The sequence below is a fragment of the Abramis brama genome (assembly GCF_963993115.1).
Source record: "Abramis brama genome assembly, chromosome: 10".
NCBI classification, from domain to species: domain Eukaryota; kingdom Metazoa; phylum Chordata; class Actinopteri; order Cypriniformes; family Leuciscidae; genus Abramis; species Abramis brama.
Genome location: NC_139972.1, coordinates 15,490,258 through 15,511,461, shown reverse-complemented (window position 1 = coordinate 15,511,461; position 21,204 = coordinate 15,490,258). Strand labels below are relative to the sequence as shown.

Here is a 21,204-nt window from a genome sequence, read left to right as displayed (position 1 = left end):
GCGCGCATGGTTGCCAGATACTATTGAAAAGACCGGGTAGAAAACGTGTTCTTTTAACAGAAAAGCTCTGTCTGGGGATTTAATTATTAAAATCTGGCAACCGTAAGCATGGACGCTCGTAAAAACAGTCAATGTGTTGTCGTCTCCTTTATTTGACACAAACAAGTGGTTTTGGTTAAGTTTAAAAATGTTTAAACACATTTCAGTCTCGTCTTTTTTCGTCAACGATATTGCATGTGTTGATATAGTCACAGTTATCGTTTAATGACGTGGGTGTCGTCTCTCATCGTCTTGTCTTAGTCAGGGGAAAAAAGGTCGTCAACGAACATTTTTCGTCATAGTTTTCGTTAACGAAATTAACACTGATTCTATGACAAGTGGCGTGCCGCGCAGTAGCCTACGCCCAGAGACAGGAATATCTTCTGTGTAAGTCTCCGAATCCACCAATACAGCATTGTCACTCATTTTAACTGGACACTGCAGGTGTGTTTTTTTTTTTTTCTTTAAACAGTAGCCAACAAGCGTTTACCAATGCTTAAGGTAATTTATCTAAACCTTTAACACAGCAACACACACCTACATCACACAGTTAGCCAAATGTTTGATCTCCTGGTCAAAATCACACTTTAAAAAAACAAACAAAACAAAAAAGTTATACAAACTCCACACCAAAAACCTTTTTGTACCGTTCACGCTCTCTATCAAAACACAGGAAACCCAACTCAAAATTGAAGTCAAAAAATTGATCCACTTAAGTAAAGTGATTTGATTTTGTCTTTCAGCACACTTCAAAGTCCGCAAGCCTTCGACCGCAAAGTTGTCAGGGCTGATTGGGCCTTGGGGTGGAAGTCCAACTACCCAAAGCCAGAGGAGATTTAACGGTTGTGGAAACCAGTTTCCAACCTTGCCACGGAGCCAGATGAGGCCATAATTAAGTACCTGTCTGAGCAGACCTGGACAGGACTGGCCATTAAGGACTTTGGTCCCAAGCAAGGTCGTGGCCAGTATTGGAAAATTGTCCGTATGCATCATCCGGTTCATGGCAGGATCTCTTGGCCCAAAAGAGTTTTTGCTTCAAGTATCAGGACTAGGGCTGTCAAACGATTAATCGCAATTAATCGCATCCAAAATAAAAGTTTGTGTTTACATAATATATGTGTGTGTACGGTATATAATTATTTTCTATATATAAATACACACACATTCATATATATATTTAAGAAAAATGTGTTATTTATATATAAAATATTTATATATAATATAAATTATATATAAAATAAATATATATACACAGTATATATACATGCAAATATTTCTTAAATATATACATGTGCATGTGTGTGTATTTATATATAGAAAATAATTATATACTGTACACACACATATATTATGTAAAAACAAACTTTTATTTTGGATGCGATTAATCACGATTAATCTTTTGACAGCCCTAATCAGGACATGAAGGAATTTGTGTGAACTGAAGTTACTGCGGGACATCCGGCAAAGATAATTCTGCTGGAGAAGCCAGATATACCTTTCCAGGTCATGAATGGCCATGGCTTTGACACACCATTGGTCATGCAGCTGTGTGATAAATGGGGAAGTCCTTCAACAGATCAGCAGGTTGAGATTGTGATGAAGACTCTGTACTCAGAGTTAAAGATAAAGTCCTCAGTGACGTCTCAGCCTGTAGATTCACAAGGAAAAGCTTGCTTCATATTAGAAAGTATAAGTGGCCCAAAAGGGGAGCATCATTTGGAATTCAGGGGATGTTGGCACTTTGTGACATCAGCGTGGACACCCAGCTAAAATTTGATTATGGTGTTTCTCTCTCATTCATAATTGATTTTAGGGTTTCTGGGTTCTTAAATATCTGGGGCCTGTACCATGAAGGTAGCTGAACAAACTCGGGGTTACAGGATTGGTTTTGAGTTGACAAAACCAAACCGATGCAATCAGGCTTTATTGGTACCATGATGCAGCTCATCAACTTTCTCTGTCAACTCAGGCTTTGATCCGTAAGCTATGATTACTCCACGCGCGTGTGCACATAAAAGAGTGACGTCGACACTGAACAACCAATCGTGGGTAGAGCGAGAGGGATATATTTTTCCGCGGAGGAGCAAGAGATAATCATTCAGAATTACGATGAATTTAAATATGTATTTCAAGCTCGAAACAATACGGTCTCTGCTGCCAAAGCAAGAGAAGACTGTTGGAGAAAGATTGCTGATTATTAATGTGTAAGTTAAACAAATACGTTCTATATTTATGTAAAACTATGTATGTATGTAGGCAGTGGTGTAGTCTAGTTTTTTGTAGTGAGTATACTGTAATATCCCCAATCCCCCCCCCCCGCCACCCCGCCACCGCATACAAAAACAAAACAAAACATGGTGTCACTTTTAAATACATTTTACTGTGCAATTTCTTTCTAATTTATTTGAGTTAGACCGAACTTTTATTTTGGTGGGTTTTAGGCATTTGAGTTTCTGTGTGTTTTAATAAACTATTATTATTATTATTATTATTATTAGGCCTGAAGTATACTTTACTGTGCAATAGTAATATATTTCTGTTATAATTTCTTCAAGTTATACCGAACTTTTATTTTGACAGGTTGTCGTAAAGACATAACAGTTTCTGTGTGTATGAAACGAATGAATGATAGTTTTATCAAATGAAATGGTGAAATTCTCGTCAAGTTACTCTAATAGCAGCTCTGCGATGAAATGCACATGTGTAGCCTACATCATGTCTCAGTACAGTGAAACGCTGAAAACACCACGAGCGTGAGTCACGCGTGCTTCTGTGTGTGTGTGTGTGTGTGTGTGTGTAACAGTTAGTGGAGCACACATTGAGCGCTCATTCCCAGAGACGCGTAGAACAATTGCAGTCTCTTTTAGCTTTAATATTCATAGACACTAGTCCATATCGAGATTTGATTCATTGTACAGCCCTACTTTTGATTTATTCATTAAAAAATAGCCAAATTCCATGACGTTTCGTGACTGGATTCCGCGATTCGATCCGTCGCTTCGCAAACACAGACAGGGTGAATTTATGAATGAAAGTGTGAAAGTTCTGACACAAAACGAAGTTGATACGTATCCTCACGCTTTTTTTTAAGTGGGTATACGCAAACCCTTGGCCTTTTCTAGTGGGTATACGGCGTATACCTGCGTATCACGTAGACTACACCACTGTATGTAGGCTATGTGTAGCCTATATGTGTAATATAGCCTATAGCCTATTTTTATAATAGAAAATGTGCATGTATGTACTAAGAAAGATTAATATTCATTGATTTTTAGATTTTTAGATGCAACCCCAACTCCAAATGTTCTTGGCAGCAGATAAAGACAAAATATAAAAATATATGTGAGAAAGCCCTAACCACGCCCCCTGAGTCGTTGGTGTTGTGCAGGGCTCGGCCAGGTGTGGATATGCAAAATCGGCAGCTGAGTTGCAAATCAGGCCGGCTGGTCTGTTGTCCAACAATGTTAGGGTTGCCAACTGAATCGTTCCGTATTTGACACATAAAAGTCTTGTATTGAACTGATACGGAACGCACTTTGTTCCGTATTTTTGAGAATAAATTCAGTGCAAATTCATGACAGACACATTATAGCTTCTAATATAGCCTGTCAGACAGACTATATGAACGAAGACATTTGTATGCTAAGAAAAAAAAAACTACGGTACGGTCTATGATCAGCGTAGCGTAGCGTTTTTAACATCTTGGAACATCATCAGAGAATCCCCTTTTAATTGGTCGTTTCAGTCATGGTGTCATGGTGAGTCACGTATCGTAGCAACAGCGGGTGACAACAGCGGGAAATGTAAAAATGATAGCCTTTATATTTCACATCTATGTGGTTCAGTCTTGTATATTGATTAGGCCTACTAATCTATCAATATATTCTATAAATATATAGGCCTAATAAGTTGTATTATAATATGCTATAATGTATGAAATATATTTATATAAATGTATCAATTAGTTTCCACAATATTCACCAGAAGTCATCATTTCAGGGGTTATTTTTCAAAATTTTCTTCCGTGGGGGCCAGGCACGGCGTTAGTTTTCGGCGCACCCAAAACTAAAAAAAAAAAAAAAAAAATCTTAATATAGGCCTATTCTAATTTTGTCAAGAATTATAAAAAATCGTCAATAAGCTCATAATTTGTACTAAAATAGTCTAAATGTTTAGTTTTTAAAAAGCTGGCTATGTCTATTTTGATGTTTCTGCGCAAGTTCAGCAGACAGTGGTTCGGGTTCGATCAGAGCTCGTGAGCGGAGAGCGCATTTCTGAATATTCCGCTCCTCTCACTCATTCCGCAGGGTCGCTCGCTCAACCCAGAATGGCCTGCTGGATCGAAAATATGTGGAGGGCTGCCTCCGACTAATTTTTTTTTCTAGTCGACTAGTAGTTGTTCATTTAAGCCATTTGTGGTCAAATCGCCCCTTTATATTAATTGAATTACTTAAATAGGCTGGTACAGGATAATAAACGTTATGACCGCACGCATAAAGCTTGCCACAAAGAACCGGTTAAAGTAATGATTATGAATGTGTCTAAATTAGCAAGGAGACATTTATTTGTTTAGTAATAAACTGGTGTTTTCTGTGTCGCTGCAGAGAGAAATGCACATTTCATATGGATAATCAGAGAGTAGCCTATTTATTTTGGTTTGAATATTTTCGTTTAAAAGTAGACATTTCAAATTTTCTGTAATAGATAGCCTATATTTCTTAAATCTGTGAGGCACAAGCTGAGTTTCGGCACCCTCCAGTTCACGTGCAATGCAAGTTGTGCTGCTTGGCGCCTTATTACATTGCCTGCTATATATTTGCTTCATATTTAATAAATACGGGCAATTTGTTGATAAAACATTGATCAAAATTAAGATACAATTTATACAAAACGAAAATCTTTTAAAAAGAGTTTTCTACAAAACAAAACTTAATGAAGTCGTCAAAATCATGTTTTACCAAAAACAGCGCCGTTGCTAGGAGGGCGCCAGCGCCTCTGCCTCGCGAGTGGATGATAGCCCTGAAGCAATGGTATACCTTTAGTGGTAGTTTACCTTCAGTTAAGTTATACCTACCTTAAGAGTCTTCGTAGTGCGCTAAGAGACAACGTTATCGGAAACGCAGCCCAGGTATGATGCGTAATGGAGATTCCAAAGCGCTCTTCTTTGGTCAGAACCATGGAGAGCGATCGTGGATATAGGTCGTCCTATGCACCGAAACTTTTAACAATGCAACAAAAATTTTAAAGAGCATCAAGCTATTAAAATCTATATTATGTATACACACAGATAATATAACAGTAGGCTTTATTAGTCAATATTTTTTTATTAGGTTAAACAGTGATTGGATAACGTTTTTAATTTAAGGCCCACCCACTATTGGTCTGGCCCATCCAAAACTGGAATCCTGGTTCACCCAACCCAACCCAACCCAAATCCCAAAGCCGGCTATCCCATACTTTGACACTGGTCGGGAAAGTGACTTTGCACTACTGAAAATGGCCTTAGATAATGTAATGAATAACCAACCTCATTTAGGTGAACATTACAAATACCAGGTCCTTTTAAGTCACTTAAAACTCCCCAGCGCTCTTCAGTTGGCCAAAGCATACATGCACGACCCCAGGCCATACACTACCTCATTACAAGCGCTGCAGGACAAATATGGGCAACCCCGTCAACTGGTCCAGTCCGAATTAGGTGCTATATTGAATGCACCATCAGTTAAGTTCGGTGATGCAGAGGATTTTGATTCTTTTTCCCTATCTATCCAAACATTAGTAGGGATGCTCAGAACGTTGGAGGGCCCAAACGGATACGAGCTGCGCTGTGGTTCTCATGTTGACCGATTGTTAAGCAAGATGCCACCATCATATCGTGATGGGTTCGTGGAGTACTGTTTCAGCCGAGGTATTCTACAAACTGGCACAGACCGCACTTATACATTACCTGATCTGTCTGCATGGCTGCAGATGAAGTCACAGGCAAAACGCATCTCCAATAAAGCAGCTAAACTGTATCAGACTGATACCACTAGATCCACCAAGAAAGATCAGCAAAGGTCAGTACCTTTTCGCCCAAAGGAGAAATCCACATCTTTCTTGTATTCCGCTGAGGCCAGTTCAGCCTGGCAGGGACAGTTGAAATCTAAGAACCCTTCCAAGATTCAACCATTTTGCCCATATTGTAACTAAGGACCACTTCCTTAACGCATGTACAAAGTTCAAGACACTGACTACAGATCAAATAATACAGTGGATCTCCAAAGAGAAGCGCTGTTGGAAATGTGGGCGAAATCATACTCCAGACAGTTGTAATCTAAAAAGAACCTGTACAAACTGTAAAGAGTTACATCTGACCATCTTGCATGATGCAGCCTTACAGATCCAAAAGAGTGTGCTTATGGTCAATGTTCCTACACCTCAGGTATATTTAGACCGGCCCAACCGATCTCAGAAAGTAATGCTGAATATAGTCAAGGTTTTACTGCACAATCGAGAGAAAGTCATGGAAACATACGCCGTGCTTGATGATGGTTCAGAGCGTAGTATTGTTCTGTCACAGGCTGTAGACCAGTTGAATCTCCAGACGGAACCTGAAACACTTACGTTACGCACTGTTCATCAGGATGTAGTTAATCTGCATGGATACACCGTTTCCTTACATGTGTCGACCCTTCACAGACCATGCAAAAAATTCCTGATTCCTCATGCTTTCACCGCAGATAACCTGAGACTTTCCGAACATTCTTACCCCGTGTCAGTTCTTCAACGCAAGTATGAGCATATCAGGTCCTTGCCGTTACCCTTGATGGACCGAGCCCAACCTCTACTGCTCATCAGGTCTGACATGCCTCACCTGCTTACTCCTGTTCAGCCAGTGTGCATAGGACCTGCCAATGGACCGATTGCAGTTTGTACCAGACTTGGTTGGACCCTCCAAGGTCCCATTGGGCTCAGTCAACCCACTCTTTCCCCCTCACAGTGTTTCCACATAACCACAGCCATACCAAATACAGAGTTATTCAAGAATGTGGAACGCCTCTGGCAAATTGATACTCTGCCCTACGTAAATGAGAAGACAGCCACTCGTTCCAAACAAGACCAATATGCCCTCACTCTTCTCCAGACACATACCACAAAGGTAGAAGTCAGTGGAGTTATGCGATACGCCACTCCCTTGCTTAGACGGCCTAATGCTGAACTTCTTAAAGCCCCAAAAGAAGCAGTAATGGCGAACCTTCGAAGCATGGGCGTAGACTTGCTAAAGACCCTAAGCGAACCGAGTCTTACTGTTCTGAAATGAGGAAACTGCAAGAAGCTGGCTATGTGTCAGAGATATCAATGCAAGAAGCTGAGCAATCCCCGGAGTCGTGGTACATCCCTCACCATATGGTGACGCATAACAACAAGGACAGAATTGTTTTTAACTGTTCTTATTCATACCAAGGCCAAGCTTTAAATGACATCCTCCTGCCTGGGCCCGTTCTCAGTCCGTCTCTACTTGGTGTTTTGCTGAGGTTTCGTGAATACCCTGTAGCCATCAGCGGAGATGTAAAGGGCATGTTCCACCAGGTTCGCCTCTTGCCAAGTGATAAATCTATAGTGCGTTTTCTGTGGAGAGACACGCAGAGGACAGAGTAGCCTAGGATCTACGAATGGCAAGTTTTACCATTTGGCACAATGTGCAGCCCGTGCTGTGCCATATATGCACTCCAGGAAATCGCTCAGAACCACCCGCAAGTGGACCCAGCTCAGGTGAGAGTGGTCAAAGATTCCAGAAATGCCTTTCTACTGGTGGCTTTATTGTGCAGAATGGCACATGCAGCCACTATCTGTGATGCCCGCTCTGGTGACTCTGAAGCGCCGAACACAGTTGAAATGTGCCTTTAGGATGCCAAAGGTCATCTCTATCTTCACTCTGGTTTTACTGAGGGCCACATTGAAGCGGTGCTGTGGCCCTATCTGAGGGTCATGATGGGGTTATTGTGTAGGTTTTTCTAGCTCAGTTCAAATTAACAGTGTTTTGTACTGTACCAAATTTAACTTGCTTTCCTCAAAGTGCTGACACAACACAGACTCATGGAAAATTTGTAAGACAAGCACTGGAGCCAGGCCATTTGGCATCCAAACTTGATCATATGTTCATGACCACAAGTCATCTGCAGATGAAATGTTTAGTAGATCATTGTTATATCTGTTAATGTTACTATTAATTTAAAGATTCATCTCACAGAAAATAATCATCTCACATATTCACATCATCTCTACCTGAACATTAAGGCTGTGATAGGACTTCCTATTAACATAATCTGCCTCATGTTCCCCTAGAGCAGTGGAGATTGGAGCAATAGACATGTTGCAATGACTCTAGGGAATCCTATCATAAAATTAACAGAATAATAATAAAAAAGATTTAAAATAATTCTTAACATGTATTATATTGTATAGTACATTTGTGAAATTTGCTTTTTGAAAAAAAAAAAAACCAATGTGATGTCACCCTATCAATATATCTTACCGGCAATTTTATAAAAGCCCTCTTTTAAGGACATGGTCGATAAATGTCCGGGGAACACTATTAATGAAACTATTCATGTACTCCTGCAGAGCGACCTTGCGAATGGTTTGACAAACCGTGTTTTCCCCTAGCTTCTGTGCGTCATCGTGCAAGAATGTACCACTTGCAAAAAAACGCAACGCAATATTTGCGGTACAGTAAGTGCATGAATTCGATGTGTTAAATTCTTTATGTGCGGCTCAAGAAGTTAGCAAAGATAAGACATTGCTTCCGCGGAAAATCTGTATCTTTCATACAAATAACTATCAGGAAAGGCAAGGGGATTTTGTCATGCTAAAAACTCTTTCTCTACGAAGTGCTCGTCAAACAATTTGCGCTGAGATGTCCACCGGATTTGGAAGAAAAGGTGAAGTCATTGCAACAGACACTGGGAATAAGTTACGTCACCTATATGTTTCTTTGCTCTCAGCTGATTGGTCAAACTTCAGTCTGAGATCTTGAATCCAGAACATAACCTGCCCCAGAGCAGGTTAGCCATGCAGCGTAAGATACCATGGCGACGAACACCGATTAAAGCCAAGCTACTTTCATAGTACCAAAACTAAACTGAAACATAGCTGGCTAGCCACCTAAACCGGCTTCATGGTATAGGCCCCTGGCCTAGTTGAGGGGTGGCCTTGAAAATAGTTTGGTTGTGGATAATGACAGTGATTTGATTTCATCCGCCCCTCTTCAGCATCTCAACAGTTTTGGGAACTGTTTTCTTGTAAGCAAGAAAAATTGGATAATTTACTTAAAAGGATACATGTTTTATCAATTACTGTATTTGCTTCATCCTTGGTTTAAAAAAAAAAAAAACTAAACAAACTCCACCAGGAGTGGAGGTGAGGATGTGACTATATTGGTCTTGCTTAACTAGAACAGCCATTAATATTTTCTAGAAGATATATTTCTCTTCTTTCTTTTTTCACAGTCTCTGCCAGTTCATCAGTTTTGTTCTTGTTGACATTTTATTTATTGTTCATTTTTATGCTGTGCTTTGTTGTATATAGTTCTTTCGTGTTCCCGGAATAAAATGTCTCAGTTTAATTGCATTCTTTTCTTTTACTAATACAAGTGCTTTCATTAGGTATAAATATTACAACATATAAGCACTGCACTTCACTGGTGTACAGAATTTTGCCTTTAACTCACAAACTGTCACACATAGAACAGAGACTTGTATGAATAAATGTGAATGAGCTGTACAGATCTAGTGCTTCATTACCCCCATTCTCCAACAGAACAAGTTGGTCACTGCTGTTTGAAGTGAAGCGTCTGCTCTTCTTAAGCCGAAAAACTCAGAGGTTGAAGTCTGTATCACATCTACCAAACTCAAACAGACAAAATTAGCAAAATGTTATGAATGTGTTTAGCAAAAAAAATGTTTAGGCCTTTCCCATTTCTGTTGGGCCCGATTACCAGCTTAACCTCGTGGCCTTGCTAATGAGAGTATGGCACAACAAGAGTTCACAAAAGGCCATATAACTAACATATAAAACTAAAATATAATGTAAATACTTTATGCAGTGGTTCCTAAACCTGTCCTGGAGGACCCCCAACATTGCATGTTTTCTTTGTCTTCCTAATCAAACACACTTGATTCAACTCATCAACTCATTAACCCATGTGAGTTGGCGGTGCACTCAAAGTCATCTGTCAGTTGTGCAGTTACCCAAAATCTCCTGAATGAAGTTAAAACCCATCATGTCACTGGATGAAATAAAATCGACTAGCAAAAATACAGGAGGCCACCTTACAAACGAGTGTGTGGAGGATATTGTCATTTCGCCGTAAGGTTTTTTATTTTTTAAATAAGAGACGATCTAGGGCTGAAATGTGTTTTTTTTTTAATCAAGTGATCAAAGTGCTCGTTGCCGCTGCGATCAGTGGCGCGATACAGTGTTTTCTCGTGTGGCTCGCGCACACGCCGCACTGTCTTCACTCGGACGCGCGCTTCAATCCGTTGCGGATACTCTCTCTTCGTTCTGGTGAAATCACAAACATAATGCACACAAACGTGTCCCTGCTTGAAATACAACCACTGATGAACATAATCGGTTTTGATGAGAGAAAAAAAATATACGAGAAAAAAAATATATATATTCAAGTGCGGATTAGAAACCAGAACCTCTCACACGCTTGGCGAAAGTTCTGCCACTGGACCATCAAGATATACGTCACATGAACAGGGTTGCCAACTCTCACGCATCTGGCGTGACACTCACGCTTTCAGCATCAATCTCACGCTCTCACGCACACGCAAGAAATGTCACGCCAAAATCATTTTTTTCTCCCCTCTCAATCCGTTAATTTTCTGTTGATGACTAGACCACAGTGTATTAATGACAGGAGAGGAGTTTAAGGCCCACCGCTGTAACATCTGCCTACAACGTTCTCACTGCAGTATTCTCTGATCGTTGATTCGCTGAAACCCTTGCGCCTGATACGTCAGTTGCGTGTGGAAAGTTCAGAGAGAGTTCAGAGCATAGGTTTGGAGTCGGAGCCACTGATGCACGTCTGAAAGTTTGTATGACAGTCAAGGTAAGCAGATAATGAAATGGTGTGCCTTTCACCACAGACGTAGCCTTGCCTAATCAGTCTGTGTGCCGAGAGTACAGACTTCAGCTATAGTTGCGAACGTTGTCTGACGTGCGTTATGTGGGCTAGCTAAATTGCTCAATAAAAATAGGCTCATGGTACAAATTACGTTTTGGCAAATCGGGCAAGTGGCATTTTAAAATTCCCCAAATGATCAAAGGTTGCCCAGATTGTGTTGAGTCTGCCACAGTCAAAAGCGGATGCTGAGCGAACCTCTTCAGTTACTGGCCTAAACAAGACTGACACAGGAACAGACTGGCACTTGATGGCACCCTGTGAGTGATGGGAAGTTCGGATCATTTTACTGACTCGCTTGTTCGATCTCGTTCATTAAAATGAACAAATCTTTTTTCGAGTCATTTCGTTCATTTAAGGGGCTTTAAATGTTATACTTTTAACAGCCAAATTCCCCGAACACATCCACCTACGCAGTCTTTATCATATTCTGAATTAAGAAATCATTATAATGCAGTCAAAAATAATTTACAGGGAACATAAATAATTACTTTACCTTCCGAGTCTTTCGTTCATTTGTCACGTGACAGACGCAATGAACGGACTGAACCCTGCTTCAGATACGAGCTCCTGCAGAGGTAGTGAAGCAGGCCAACACTGCCACTGTGGCATAGGCTACAACAGGCCTAATGTGTGAAGCTTGTGTTGGTGTTTTTTGGGGCGGTGGAGTAACTATTATGTGTCCCTTTTGTTTTGATATTTTTTTATTGTTTTGATGTTGTTGTTTTACATGTTTGTTATTTAATCACCTCTATCTTTATTTTTTTATAGTGCAATCAATAAATTAATTGTACATTTTGAAAAAACGTTTTTTTTCCTCCATAAATCAGGGTTTATACTAAGTAAACAAGGACTGACATTTTTAAAATTAGGGTTGGGTTACGCGCGCGCACTGATGTTTTACAGAGTCTCACTCCAGCCAAAGTCCCAAAGTTGGCAACCCTGCATGAAAATTCTTTGCACTGACAACATATATTAGGCTACATCTCATTAAACGACAACTTAAACCCCATGTAGCCTACTATTTAAATCGATTGCTGGACATCATAATGTTATTGTACATATATCTGATATTGATATTGCCCCTCTGTATATTCACCAGGCCCACCTATTAATGACGTTCTTGTATCCGCCACTGCTGTCGGCTAGTCTGTTTTGATCGTACAACAGAAGTAAACGAAGTCAATCCGACATAGCCTACTAAGAAATGCTATATGTGTCTTCAGATTTATATTCCAAGTTCACAATTTCATAGCCTGTTTAGATCGTGTTTAGATTAGTCTTAGCTGTTTGGGGGAATTTTGTGACGAACATGTGAACTTGGGAGTACAAAACCGACCAGCATACAGTGTGATAAGTGCGTGCCATCACATATTCCAAGTTCACATTTTCATAGCATGTTTAGATCGTGTTTAGATTAGTCCTAGCAGTTTGGGGTAGTTTTGTGATGAGAGAGAGAGAGAGAGAGAGAGAGAGAGAGAGAGAGATTTTGATTTTTAAAATCCGTTTTATTACAATTCCGTTTTTCATTCACACAACAGGATACATACAGCTGAGCTTAAAAAAAAACAAAAAAAAAAAAAACTCACAATATACTGTTAAAAGTCAAAAAATTATTGATTATACTACAAAGAACACCTTTTATACACCATCTTTGCTCAAACAACATTAGATTCTTTGTTGCATTGTAATAGCAAAAATCTATTTGGATTCTTGATTTCAACAACTTTGACAAGAGCAATACTACATCTGCATCAGAATCTGTTTCAATTTTGCTTCTTCTGCTTACATAAATCGCCATTTTTGCTTGGCCCAAAAAAAAGTTGAACAACTGGCATTCATAAGAGCGTTTTCTTGAATACTTAAAACCACAGATAAAAATCTCCAAAGAGAATACTTCATCAAACAGTTTAAAAAGATCTTGTAAAAAAGTAAACAAGGGCTCTAATCTTATACAATACATAAAAGTATGAAAAACAGTTTCCCTTTGTGAACAGAAAGGACATTCCTGAGTAACTTCATGATTTATCACTGAAACAAATGCATTAACGGCTATAGCACCGTGCAAAACTCTCCATTGCAAATCCCCCGTTTTCTTAGGCAATGGTGACTTATAAAGTGCCCCCCAATTAGGTCTTGTACTCTCACTTAAATGTAAAACATTGCGCCATGGTGTATCTATTTTGCCATCAAGACTCTTCTTGTTGAACGCTTTAACACAACACTCATACATAACTTTGCTAGATGCTTTCCCTTTCCCCAACAAACATAAATTATTAGACTTTATTAAAAAACCATCACACATTTCAAAATCAGGAGCTAAAGACAAATTCGGAAAAGGATCGTCATCCTTTGGCTGAATCCACCCTTCTTCGAAGTCCTTTATCATTATTAACTCTTCTTTGGTGATGACTCCTTTCCACTTAGACAATAGCCGAGTTACCACCCGTGTTGACCTCATCTTCAACCTTTCTTCCATCGCTTTGGAGTCAGAAAGATCAAATCCAGTAATACGAAATAGACTTCCGAGTGTAATGATACGAGATTTAATGAGTAAGTCCGTCAAAGCAGGAAAACCTCCTTCATTGGACACATCCAAACGTGATCCACCAATCAACGGTTCTTGAAGAGTCCAGTACAAAGAGTTCTCAAAACTTTAAAAAGTGTCCATACTTTGAATAAATTACAATAAAAAATTGGTAACTTAGACACAGAGAACTTCTTAAGGTTCATCCAGAACAAAGACTTGTCTAAACCCAAACCTTCAAAATTCCTCAAAATAATGGAAGCGACCAAGTTCCAGTTCTCATTTAGAGAACTCTCAAGAAACCTTTGTACATACTTAAGCCGAAACGCTGCCACTCGACTCTGTAGATGAACCAAGCCCTGCCCCCCTTCATTCTTTGACAGATATAGGACACTTTGTGGCACCCAATGTAAATTGTCCCAAAAGAAATTGACTAATATAGATTGGATTTTTTTCAAAAGAAGTGCTGGGGGGTCAATACATACCAACCAATGCCAAAGAGTAGAGGCTGCTAAATTATTAATAATTAAAACACGTCCTCTATAAGACATATTAGAAAGTAAAAACTTCCACTTATTCAAACGCCCCACAATTTTTTCTTCTACCCCCTCAAAATTCTTCCTTACAGTTATATCATCTCCCAAATAAACACCTAGATATTTAAACCCATCTCTACTCCATTTTAACCCCCCAGGGAGAATGGGCTGTCCATGAGGCCACTTTCCAACTAAGATAGCCTCACTTTTGTGCCAATTTACCTTGGCAGAGGAAACAACCATAAAATCATTCAAAATCTCTGTTAACTTTGACACATCACTTTGTTCTTTAATAAAAATAACAATGTCGTCAGCATAAGCTGATAATTTAACAACTTTCTCACAGTTTGGAATAATTACACCCTTTAAATCTGCTCTAAATTTCCGTAACAAGGGTTCAATTGTTAAGCTATATAGCATACCGGAAAGAGCACAACCTTGCCTGATACCTCTAAAAACATTAAAGGGGGCACATAAGTCACCATTTACCTTCAACAGACTTTCAACATCACAATATAAAACTTTCAACTTATCAATAAAATTTGTACTAAAACCAAAAGCTTCTAAAACCTCCCATAAATAACTATGTTCGATCCTGTCGAAAGCTTTCTCTTGGTCTAATGAAACCAAACCAAAATCCACATCAAAGAGCTTACTGATATCAAACATATTTCTAAGAAGAGAAATATTATCAAAAATTTGCCTTCCTGGCACACAATAGGTCTGATCAGTGTGAATGACTTCCTCTAAGACCACACTCAATCGATTTGCTAATGCTTTGGATAGAATTTTATAATCACTGCACAACAATGACACAGGCCTCCAGTTTTTTATTTCACTCAGGTCTCCCTTTTTAGGCAGTAAAGTCAGCACTGCTCTACGGCAGCTCAGTGGTAACCTTCCACTGCTTAGACTTTCTTTGATGACTGCATGCAGATCAGCACCAACCTCAGGCCAAAACGACTTATAAAAGTCTACAGATAGGCCATCTACTCCCGGTGCTCTGCCACATTCCATGCCTTGAAGAGCTTTCCTCAACTCTTCCAGTGTTATCTCTCTACAGAGATCGGCATTTGCCTCTTCAGTCACCTGAGGAAGATCCTCAATAAACACATTAGTGTTTGGCCTGTGTATGAGCTCACTGCTATACAGTTCTTTATAAAATTCTACCGCTCTCTTACGGATATCTGCACGATCCGACAAGAGTGCACCCTCCTTGGAACGCAAAACATGTATAGATCTCTTTTGGCCATTTTTTTTTTCCAAATTAAAAAAAAACTTGGAAGATATATCCATCCACTCTATGTCCTTAAACCGGGATCTGATCAGAGCCCCTTGTGCTTTCAGGTCTAAAATTCCTGCCAATTCTTTATTTTTCCTATTTAAAATTTCAATAAGCTCCTGATTCTGTTCGGTTCCAATAGATTCTTGTAGTTTCTTTGTGTCATCTTCTAAAATTGACATTGAGAGATTTGTTTCTTTAGTGATGTTGTAAGCATACTGTTGACTCAATTGTTTAATTTGCGTCTTTCCAAAATCCCACCACTGCTGCAAAGATTGGAAATCAGATTTAGTGGTTCTAAAATCATTCCAAAAAAACTTAAAAATATCCCTAAATTCCATATCCGCTAAGAGGCTGTTATTGAAATGCCACATTGCACTCTTCGGTTTTATGGAACCTAAAGTTAAAAAACCCTGTACTAAACTATGATCCGAAAAGCTAACTGGAATGATAGAACAATCTCTAAAAAGATTGAGCTGATGACTTAAACCATAAAATCTGTCCAATCTTGCGAAAGACAACCTATTATTATAAGAATGAACCCATGTATATTGTCTCTGTGTCTTGTGAAAATTTCGCCAAATATCTACAAGATCATGTGTTTCTAGAAATTGAATCAACCTTTTTCGAGAAGCCATATGAGGCTCAACATGATTTCTATCTGAGGCAACTTCTGTGCAATTAAAATCTCCTCCGATTAAGAAAAAATCTTCAGTATTCCAAACACTTACTGCTTTACATAATGTACTTAGAAAAACCATTCTTTCAACTGCATTGGTGGGAGCATAAACACAACCAAAACAATAAAAAACATTGTCAAATTGAGCCCTTACTTTTAAAAATCTGCCTTTTACAACAACTTCTACTTCATAAGAAACTGGAATGGAGTTTTTAGAGAATAAGATAGCAACACCACCACTTAAAGATGAATTATGACTCAAAAAGCTTAACCCATCAAATTCCCTTGCCCAATCATCCTCATTGGTAATATCACTATGAGTTTCTTGTGCAAACAAAATGTCTATTTTCTTTATTCTCATTAACTCATACAATTCAAACCTTTTCTTCCCTTCTCGTGCCCCATTTAAATTCAGGGAAGCAAAATGAAGATCTTTCATAAAAGAGAAGAAAAGGATAAACAAGACACAAAAAAACTTCATCTCATAAATAAAATTTTGTAACTTCTCAGCATTAATTCCCAATTGAAAATTTACTTTTGTGATAATTTTCCTCAGTCTGTACACTTCTTGATCAGAAAAAAGACCTTCACTCTTAAAAGACTTTGCTTTCTCTACAAATTGCTCCAAATCAGGAAAGTACTCAGTAATGCGCACATTTCTTGCATTCTTTGTTACTCTCAAAAAGAGCTTCACGTCATCTACACTGTAAGACCGCTCTGAAGGCTCATCATTTGTGTGATCAAAAGTAACACTACATTCTGAAATGTCTGAGTCACTTTCGGTATCAGTTTGACTATTCCCTGGCTTTCTAGATTTACTAGTGTGGCTCTGTACCATTCTCCTCTTTAGTGGTGTTTTAAAAACACATTCATCCTCTCCCCCAGAAACCTGACTCCCATCCAGCTCCATAACTTGACTACTTCCTGAACGTCGATTTACAACCAATTTGCATCATCTTAATAGCTTGTTTGCATATGACGTCACCTCACTGCGTTGCCATGGCGCGAAATACAGATGGAGGGCAGGAAGTGATTTGCTACATTTAGAACCACTATAACAAACTCAAAATGCCTATGTTTTGCGTCGTTTATGGTTGCTCAAATCGATGAAACCACGAGGAGTTTTTATCGAGTACCAAAAGTTGTTGTTCATAAGGGGGAAAAAGGCAAGAAATTGACCGAAAAACGCCGGAAAAAAATGGCTTGCAAACCTACGTCGGAAAATGCCTGTGTGTGCAGTGATCACTTTATCAAAGGTGAATTAACTTATGTGGCTATGTTTGTGTAACGTACCAGTTTCTGAACTTTGTAAAGTCAAAGTAATTGTTTCTTCTTTTCTTTGAGTTTGTAAGTTACCCCTGTAACTGAAGACAAACTCGTAACGTTACAGGCAAAATCTTTCAATTCAGTTGAAAAATCGCTCCTCTTCATAACGTAAGGATCACGTCCAACATATGTTTCGATTTTTTTGTTGTATATTTCTCTTGTAATAGTGTCAAAAGTAGTCCAGTACGGACTTTCCGCCATCTCGTCCATTCCGCTCTTCACTTCCTGCCCTCCATCTGAATTTTGCGCGTCATCACAATCACGTGACTGCAAACCACCTTTGGAGAAACCAGTCTGCCGTGCCTCTCCAACAACTTAACCAGCACATCATTTTTAATGAACGGTGGCACGTTTGATAGAGTCACCTTTTTGGACGGTGTAGACAACGGTAACACTGGAACAAAAACATTGTCAATAACAACTCCACTTTCAACCAACAAATTCGCTAACTCAACGGTTTTCAAAAACACAACAACCGCGTTGTTCATCCTTGATGCCGACAGAATGTTTTCACAGCCAACCACCTCCCCAACAGCTAAACTGCACTCTTCCACAGTAGCGTTCAGACTAATTTTCACAGCATGACGCCGTGTGAGGAAATCTAACGTCCTCACGGCCGAAGTCATCCTGCCAGTTATAAAGAACTGGCAGAGAGACAACAAACCACTATCTTAATACTTTTAAACCAGTATACCACAAGTAAAAAAAAAGTCAAAGATAGAAAGATTAGAAAACTTCTTATAGGCACAACGGCCTCAAAGAAAGAGTCCACACACTCACCACGCGTCTCACTCGCTCTCACAACAAACGCTCGCGCATGCGCACAGAGAGGGAGAGAGAGAGAGAGATGGTAATGGTGGTAGTGGTGGTGATGCTGTCGGCTCGCGCGCTAGTCTGTTTTGATCTTCTTTACCGCCAACAGAAGTAAACGAAGTCAATCCAACAGTGTGATAAGTGCGTGCGGTCAGATTTATATTACAAGTTCACATTTTCATAGCCTGTTTAGATCGTGTTTAGATTAGTCCTAGATGTTTGAGCGAGTTTTGTGATTTGAGATAGTGTGAGAGAGGTGGTAGTGGTGGTGGTGCAGATGTGTGTCTGTGTGTGTGTGAGAGAGAGATGGTGTATTTAGGTGAGGCAAACACTATGAAGGAAACCCCAAACTGCTAGGACTAATCTAAACACGTTCTAAACATGCTATGAAAATGTGAACTTTGAATATAAATGTGATGGCACGCACTTATCACACTGTTTACTTACATAATTCACTTATGTTGGCGGTAAAGATGACCAGAATATAGCCGACGACAGCCTGCCATGAACGTGAGATGACGTTTCACGGCCAAATCAAATAACCAATCGGAAGAGAGCCCTTATAGCCGATCAGAGGCGAAAAAGGCGGTACCTACTATCCTGGGAAAAAAAATATCGCCTCCAGGACAGGTTTGGGAACCTCTAATGCAATGATCAAAATATTAGCCAAACCAAATCACAAACATAAAATACTCTAAAACTCTACTTATTTTACATTATAATCAAATCAATATTACTGAACTGAGACGGAACATAAATATACCCACCCACAGCGTGCAGTACACATTGCAACTGCTGTGCTGCGTCATCTCCTGGTCATCTCCCGTCTTACCGAACATTTTGCCTGCAGTCCCCAAACAAACCACATGAGGGGCACAACTACAACATGACATTAACAACCGCTGCTGAATTCAGGAGGAATTCACAATAAAAATGGAATAAAATACTAACCCTGTTATGTTCCTACCACTTATCTTTATACTTGGCTAACCACACCCCCTTGATTCAGAACTTTACTCCATTCATGATGTCACCCTCTACACAAGTTCATGTATAGCATTTAAAAGTTTGTATAGCATTTAAAAGTTTATGTATAGCATTTAAAAATGAGGTGAATAATTATATTGAGTCAATATTGTCCTCGAAGAAACAAAAAAAGCTATTCGAATTTTACAAGCATGTACACTCTTTAAAATATTTTTATAATATTGTTTATACCTCCCCCTAGCACTTGAAATGTATTGTTTTTCTATTGCACAGAAGAGGCCTGCACACCCATACTGTCTATGTGCACACCTCTCTCTCTCTCTCTCTCTCTCTCTCTCTCTCTCTCTCTCTCTCTCTCACACACACACACTCTCTCTCTCTCACGATGCAAACGGTTGTATTTAGCCAGTAGGCCTACCTCTATGAGGTGTGATTGGTGCACTTTTTGGCGCTCGCGAAGCAGACTGAGGTGAACTGCGGCTGCCTCCTCTCAAACCTATTTTTTACAGTCTATAGCCCCTTTCACACAGCGCTTTGAACCCGGGAAATTGCCGGCAAATTGCCAGAGTGCCTTCTGTGTGAACGCAAACACGACCAGGTTTGGGACCTAGTAACATTGCCGTGTTCAGTCAACGCGCGCTGTGTGAACAAAAGCCGTAATAATGCCGTGTCGTAGTGATGACGCTGAAGCGCGGGATCGTTCGCCAGCTGTGAAACGGTGTAATGAGCAAGTTTATGATCGAATCAGAGAACAAAATGGACAAGCTTGGTTTCTCGAGAGAGAAATCGCAGCTCATAAGCAAACTTAAGACGCTGCTGAGACATTACAAGTCACATCGATGTCACGTGTCTTTACGGGATTTTTACGGGTCGTGTGTGAACGCACTCTCTCATTCCGGAAAATCACTCTTAGTGTGAATGAACCAAAATCAAACGAACCCGGGTCAAATCCCGGCTCACTTTATCCGTGTATTTTCCGGAATCTCTGTGTGAAAGGGGCTTATGTCTCAAACATGACACCGGCTTTGAGTGTGACCGACTGATGATTGGCTGTTCTGCCTTAAGTCCCGCCTCTCTTGGTGTGTTAGATTTATCCTTTCTTTTACCGTCTATGGATTTGGGATTTAACGATCAGCTCGTGCTGAGGAGGCGGGAACTATGGTTATTTACATTTCCCTTTTCCAGGTACTTTGTATAAAATATATTGTATATATTTATATACATATATTTATTGTATATAAATATAATAGAAGTGTATATATATATATATATATATATATATATATATATATATATATACTTATATTTATATAAATATATATATATACTTATATTTATATATATACTTATATTATATATATATATATATACTTATATTTATATATATATATACTTAAATATTAATAAAATATAAGTATATATATGTATATATATATATATATATATATATATATGTATATATATATACTTATATTTTATTTATATATATAAATATATACTTATATTTTATATATATATATATATTTATATTTATATATATATATATACACTTATATTTATATATATATACTTATATATATATATATATATATATATATATATACACACACACTTATATTTATATATATACTTATATATATATAAATATAAATATATATATATATATATATATATATATATATATATATATATATATATACTATATATCATATACACATACCGGTCAAAAGTTTTAGATCAGTAAGATTTTTAATGTTTTTAAAAGAAGTATCTTCTGCTCACCAAGGCTGCATTTATTTGATTAAAAATACAAACAAAAACAGTTATATTGTGAAATATTAT

General features: G+C 38.7%; 1 protein-coding gene across 2 annotated transcripts in view; it reads left to right on the top strand.

Moving 5' to 3' along the window:
• The window catches only part of LOC311090252 (integrin alpha-E-like), a 60,441-nt gene that overhangs the window by 17,983 nt on the left and 21,254 nt on the right, over positions 1 to 21,204 (top strand). The gene's annotated exons all lie outside the window — the stretch shown is intronic.